Source organism: Arachis hypogaea, chromosome 19 (genome assembly GCF_003086295.3).
Source record: "Arachis hypogaea cultivar Tifrunner chromosome 19, arahy.Tifrunner.gnm2.J5K5, whole genome shotgun sequence".
Classification (NCBI taxonomy): domain Eukaryota; kingdom Viridiplantae; phylum Streptophyta; class Magnoliopsida; order Fabales; family Fabaceae; genus Arachis; species Arachis hypogaea.
Genome location: NC_092054.1, coordinates 89,999,866 through 90,006,358, shown reverse-complemented (window position 1 = coordinate 90,006,358; position 6,493 = coordinate 89,999,866). Strand labels below are relative to the sequence as shown.

The window sequence follows — 6,493 nt, the reverse complement described above, 5'->3', positions numbered from 1 at the left end:
TAAAATCCGGATTGAAGTACTTTTGCTGCTGTTCTTTCTCCACTGAAGTTACCTCTATATGCGGATCCATGGCACTTCCATAACACTTCCTGCCATTCTTCATGGGATATACACCTTCTTAGGATTCCATCAGCACACTTTTTGAACAGATAGGGGTCATCCCATATGTAGTGTTTGGCATCCTTAATTAGCTTCCTCCTCATGTGCTTATTGATGTTGGTTGGTAGCTCCCCAAAAGCCTTGAAGTTAGCTATGTCTGCAAACCAAGGGGCTACTCGAATCATCAGCAATTGTTCATCAGGGAAGCTTTCATTGACTGCTACTTGCTGCATTTCTTCTTCTTGTGGGATCCTTGAGAGGTGGTGGTGCACGAAATTGTGATGTCCAGGCTCAAACAATCCCTGGCAACGTGAGCAACTTGGTGCGCTGATCTCAATACATAATTGTCACAACTTCGATACAACTAACCAGCAAGTGCACTGGGTCGTCCAAGTAATACCTTACGTGAGTAAGGGTCGAATCCCACGGAGATTGTTGGTATGAAGCAAGCTATGGTCACCTTGTAAATCTCAGTCAGGCAGATATAAAGTGATAATGGTGTTTTCGAATATTATATAATAAAATAGGGATAGAGATACTTATGTAAATCATTGGTAGGAATTTCAGATAAGCGAATGGAGATGCTTTTCGTTCCTCTGAACCTCTGCTTTTCTGCTATCTTCATCTAATCAGTCTTACTCCTTTCCATGGCTAGCTTTATGTGATATGATGAGCGGATAATTTATACGCTTTTTGACATTGTTTTTAGTATGTTTTTAGTAGGATCTAGTTACTTTTAGGGATGTTTTTAATAGATTTTGTGTTAAATTCACATTTCTGGACTTTACTATGAGTTTGTGTGTTTTTCTGTGATTTCAGGTATTTTCTGGCTGAAATTGAGGGACTTGAGCAAAAATCAGATTCAGAGGTTGAAAAAGGACTGCTGATGCTGTTGGATTCTGACCTCCCTGCACTCAAAGTGGATTTTCTGGAGCTACATAACTCGCAATGGCGCTCTTCCAATTGCGTTGGAAAGTAGACATCCAGGGCTTTCCAGCAATATATAATAGTCCATACTTTGGCCAAGAATTGACGACGTAAACTGGCGTTCAACACCAGCCTTCTGCCCAAATCTGGCGTCCAGCGCCAGAAAAGGATCCAAAACCAGAGTTGAACGCCCAAACTGGCACAGAAACTGGCATTCAACTCCACAAATGGCCTCTGCACGTGCAACACTCAGGCTCAGCCCAAACACACACCAAGTGGGCCCCAGAAGTGGATTTATACATCAAATACTTACTCATGTAAACCCTAGTAGCTAGTTTATTATAAATAGGACATCTTACTATTGTATTAGACATCTTTGGACGTCTGGTTCTTAGATCAGAGGGGCTGGCCATCTCGGCCATGCCTGGACCTTCACTTATGTATTTTCATATGGTAGAGTTTCTACACACCATAGATTAAGGTGTGGAGCTCTGCTGTTCCTCAAAGATTAATGCAAAGTACTACTGTTTTCTATTCAATTCTTCTTATTTCTCTTCTAAGATATCCATTCGCACCCAAGAACGTGATGAAGGTGATGATTATGTGTGACGCTCATCATCCTTCCCCCTTATGAACGCGTGCCTGACAAACACTTCTGTTCTACATGAATTAAGCTAGAATGAGTATCTCTTAGATCTCCTAACCAGAATCTTCGTGGCGAAAGCTAGAATGATGGCGGCATTCAAGAGAATCTGGAAGGTCTAAACCTTGTCTGTGGGATTCTGAGTAGGATTCAATGATTGAATGACTGTGACGAGCTTCAAACTCGCGAGTGCTGGGCGTTAGTGACAGACGCAAAAGGAGGGTGAATCCTATTCCAGCATGATCGAGAACCGACAGATGAATAGCCGTGCCGTGACAGGGTGCGTGAGCATATGATTCACTGAGAGGAGGGGATGTAGCCACTGACAACGGTGATGCCCTTGCATACAGCCAGCCATGGAAAGGAGTAAGACTGATTGGATGAAGATAGCAGGAAAGCAGAGGTTCAGAGGAACGAAAAGCATCTCCATTCGCTTATCTGAAATCCCTGCCAATGAATCTACATAAGTATCTCTATCCCTTTTATTGTTTATTTTAATCTAATAAAGTATCATGTTTAAATCCGCCTGACTGAGATTTACAAGGTGACCATAGCTTGCTTCAAGCCAACAATCTCTGTGGGATCGACCCTTACTCACGTAAGGTTTATTACTTGGACGACCCAGTACACTTGCTGGTTAGTTGAACGGAGTTGTGTCCACACATAGTAAAGAGCCATAATAATGATTCCATACAATAACAAAGAGTACTACATTAATGTGATCACAATTTCGTCCACCAAGTTTTTGGCGCCGTTGCCGGGGATTGTTTGAGTTTGGACAACTGACGGTTCATCTTGTTGCTCAGATTAGGTAATTTTCTTTTTGTTTTGTTTTCAAAAAAATTTTCAAAAATTTTTCAAAATTTTCTTCTTTGTTTTCGAAAAAAAAAATTTGTTTTCAAAATTATATTTTTCTTCAAAATTTTTAAGAATGAATTCTAGTGTTTCAGATAACATGTTTTAGCTTGGCTGGCTATTAAGCCATGTCTAACTCCCAGGATTTTGATTGAGGACTATGAATTCATTGCTTCCTTTTTCCCAAATTTTTTCGAAAAAAATAAATAAATAAATAAAAATGTTTTCAAAAATAAATTATTCTATGGCTTCAGAATTTTTAAATAAATTCTAGTGTTTCATGAAGCATGTTGGAGCCTGGCTGGCTGTAAAGCCATGTCTCAATCCTTATACTCAAGAGAAGAGCTTCTTTATCTTTCTTAGCCAATTGGCTGTTGAATGTAAGGAATGTCAGGCGTGTCATGTCTGAGTTACATACTAAAGCTTGGCTGGCTATTAAGCCATGCCTGACCCTTTGATTGGAGCTTTAGAGCATAAGATTCCTGGAATTCATATTAAAAATTTTGAATCCTTATTTTTCTTTTTTCTAAATAATTTTCGAAAAATATAAGTTAAAAATCCAAAAAAAATCATAAAATCATAAAAATAAAAAAATTATTTCATGTTTCTTGTTTAAATCTTGAGTCACATTATAAGTTTGGTGTCACTTGCATATGCATCTTGCATTTTTTCGAAAATATCATGCATTCATAGTGTTCTTCATGATCTTCAAGTTGTTCTTGGTAAGTCTTCTTGTTTGATCTTGATGATTTTTTGTTTTGTGTCTTTTCATGTTTATCATATGCATTCTTGAATTCTTAGTGCGTAAGCATTAAAGAATTCTAAGTTTGGTGTCTTGCATGTTTTCTTTGCATTAAAAATTTTTCAAAAATATGTTTTTGATGTTCATCATGTTCTTCATAGTGTTCTTGGTGTTCATCTTGACATTCATAGCATTCATGCATGCATTCATTGTTTTGATCTAAAAATTTCATGCATTGCATCCTTTTAGTGTTTTTCTCTTGCATCATAAAAATTCAAAAATAAAAAAAAATATCTTTCCCTTTTTCTCTCATCAAATTCGAAAATTGAGTTGACTTTTTCAAAAATTTTTAAAAATCAAATTGTTTCTCATGAGTCAAATCAAATTTTCAATTTGAAAATCTTATCTTTTTCAAAATCTTTTTCAAAAATCAAATCTTTTTCAAAATTATTAGTTATTTTCGAAAATTTCAAAAATATTTTTCAAAAATCTTTTTCTTATTTTTTATCACAAATTTTCGAAAATAACATAATCAATTAATGTTTTGATTCAAAAATTTGAAGTTTGTTACTTGCTTGTTAAGAAAGATTCAAACTTTGAGTTCTAGAATCATATCTTGTGATTTCTTATGAATCAAGTCATTAATTGTGATTTTAAAAATCAAATCTTTTTCAAAACTAATTTTATCATATCTTTTCAAAAATATCTTCTTATCTTATCTTTTTCAAAAATATCTTTTCAAATTATCTTTTCTAACTTCCTAACTTCTTATCTTTTCAAAATTTGTTTCAAATAACTAACTAACTTTTTGTTTGTTTCTTAACTTTTTCAAAACCACCTAACTAACTCTCTCTCTCTAATTTTCGAAAATTTCCCCCCCTCTCTCTCATCCTATTCTATTTATTCATTCATTAACTAACATTACTTCCTCACATCATCACCAAATTCGAACCCCCTACTCTATCTGTGTTCGAATTTCTTCTTCTTTTCTTCTACTAACAATAAGGATCCTCTTTACTGTGACATAGAGGATTCCTCTTCTTTTCTTTTGTTCTCCTCTTTCCTATGAGCAGGGACAGAGAAAAAGGCATTCTTGTTGAAGCTGATCCAGAACCTGAAAGGACTCTGAAGAGAAAATTAAGAGAAGCTAAATTACAACAATCCAGAGACAACTTGATTGAAAATTTCGAACAAGTAAAGGAGATGGCAGCCGAACCCAACAACAATGCAAGGAGAATGCTTGGTGACTTTACTGCACCTAATTCCAATTTACATGGAAGAAGCATCTCCATTCCTGCCATTGGAGCAAACAATTTTGAGCTTAAACCTCAATTAGTTTCTCTAATGCAGCAGAACTGCAAGTTTCATGGACTTCCATCTGAAGATCCTTTTCAGTTCTTAACTGAATTCTTGCAGATATGTGATACTGTTAAGACTAATGGAATAGATCCTGAAGTCTACAGGCTCATGCTTTTCCCTTTTGCTGTAAGAGACAGAGCTAGATTATGGTTGGATTCTCAACCCAAAGACAGCCTGAACTCTTGGGATAAGCTGGTCACGGCTTTCTTAGCCAAGTACTTTCCTCCTCAAAAGCTGAGCAAGCTTAGAGCTGATGTTCAAACCTTCAGACAGAAAGAAGGTGAATCCCTCTATGAAGCTTGGGAAAGATACAAACAGTTGACCAAAAAGTGTCCTTCTGACATGCTTTCAGAATGGACCATCCTGGATATATTCTATGATGGTTTATTTGAGTTATCAAAGATGTCATTGGATACCTCTGCAGGTGGATCCATTCACCTAAAGAAAACACCTGCAGAAGCTCAAGAACTCATTAACATGGTTGCTAATAACCAGTTCATGTACACTTTTGAAAGGAACCCTGTGAATAATGGACGCCTATGAAGAAGGGAGTTCTTGAAGTTGATACTCTGAATGCCATATTGGCTCAGAACAAAATATTGACTCAGCAAGTCAATATGATCTCTCAGAGTCTGCATGGAATGCAAGCTGCATCCAACAGTACTCAAGAGGCATCTTCTGAAGAAGAAGCCTATGATCCTGAGAACCCTGCAATAGCAGAGGTAAATTACTTAGGTGAACCTTATGGAAACACCTATAACTCAACATGGAGAAATCATCCAAATTTCTCATGGAAGGATCAAAAGCCTCAACAAGGCTTTAATAATGGTGGAAGAAACAGGTTTAGCAATAGCAAACCTTTTCCATCATCAACTCAGCAACAGACAGAGAACTCTGAACAAAATGCTTCTAATTTAGCAAATCTAGTCTCTGATCTATCTAAGGCCACTGTAAGTTTCATGAATGAAACAAGGTCTTCCATTAGAAATTTGGAAGCACAAGTGGGCCAGCTGAGTAAAACGATCACTGAAATCCGTCCTAGTACTCTCCCAAGCAATACAGAAGAGAATCCAAAAGGAGAGTGCAAGGCCATTGACATAAGCGCCATGGCCGAACCTGTGAGGAGAGGAGAGGACGTGAATCCCAAGGAGGAAGACCTCCAGGGATGTCCAGTGATCAATAAGGAGCTTCCCTCTGGGGAACCAAAGGACTCTGGGGCCCATCTAGAGACCATAGAGATCCCATTGAACCTCCTTATGCCCTTCATGAGCTCTGATGAGTATTCCTCTTCTGAAGAGAATGAGGATGTCACTGAAGAGCACACTGCCAAGTTTCTTGGTGCAATCATGAAGCTGAATGCCAAATTATTTGGCATTGATGCTTGGGAAGTTGAACCTCCCTTGTTCATCAATGTACTAAGTGATCTGGATCAACTGACATTGCCTCAGAAGAGACAGGATCCTGGAAAGTTCATAACACCCTACACCATAGGCACCATGATCTTTAAGGCTCTGTGTGACCTTGGTTCAGGAATAAACCTCATGCCCCTCTCTGTAATAGAGAAACTGGGAATCTATGGGGTGCAAGCTGCTAAAATCTCACTAGAGATGGCAGACAGCTCAAGAAGACAGGCTTATGGACACGTAGAAGATGTATTGGTAAAAGTTGAGGGCCTTTACATACCTACTGATTTCATAGTCCTGGATACTGGAAAGGAAGAGGATGAATCCATCATCCTAGGAAGACCTTTCCTGGCCACAGCAAGAGCTGTGATTGATGTTGACAGAGGTGAAATAGTCCTTCAATGGAATAAGAACTCCCTTGTATTCAAAACTCAAGGATCTCCCTCTGCAACCATGGAGAGGAAG

At 37.9% G+C, this 6,493-nt stretch overlaps 1 non-coding gene across 1 annotated transcript; it reads right to left on the bottom strand.

The window, feature by feature from the left end:
• Nucleotides 1–4,865: 4,865 nt before the first annotated feature.
• Nucleotides 4,866–4,973, bottom strand: LOC112780722 (small nucleolar RNA R71). The gene has a single exon (XR_003191539.1). It is a non-coding gene; the product is annotated as a small nucleolar RNA R71 (small nucleolar RNA).
• Nucleotides 4,974–6,493: the final 1,520 nt, after the last annotated feature.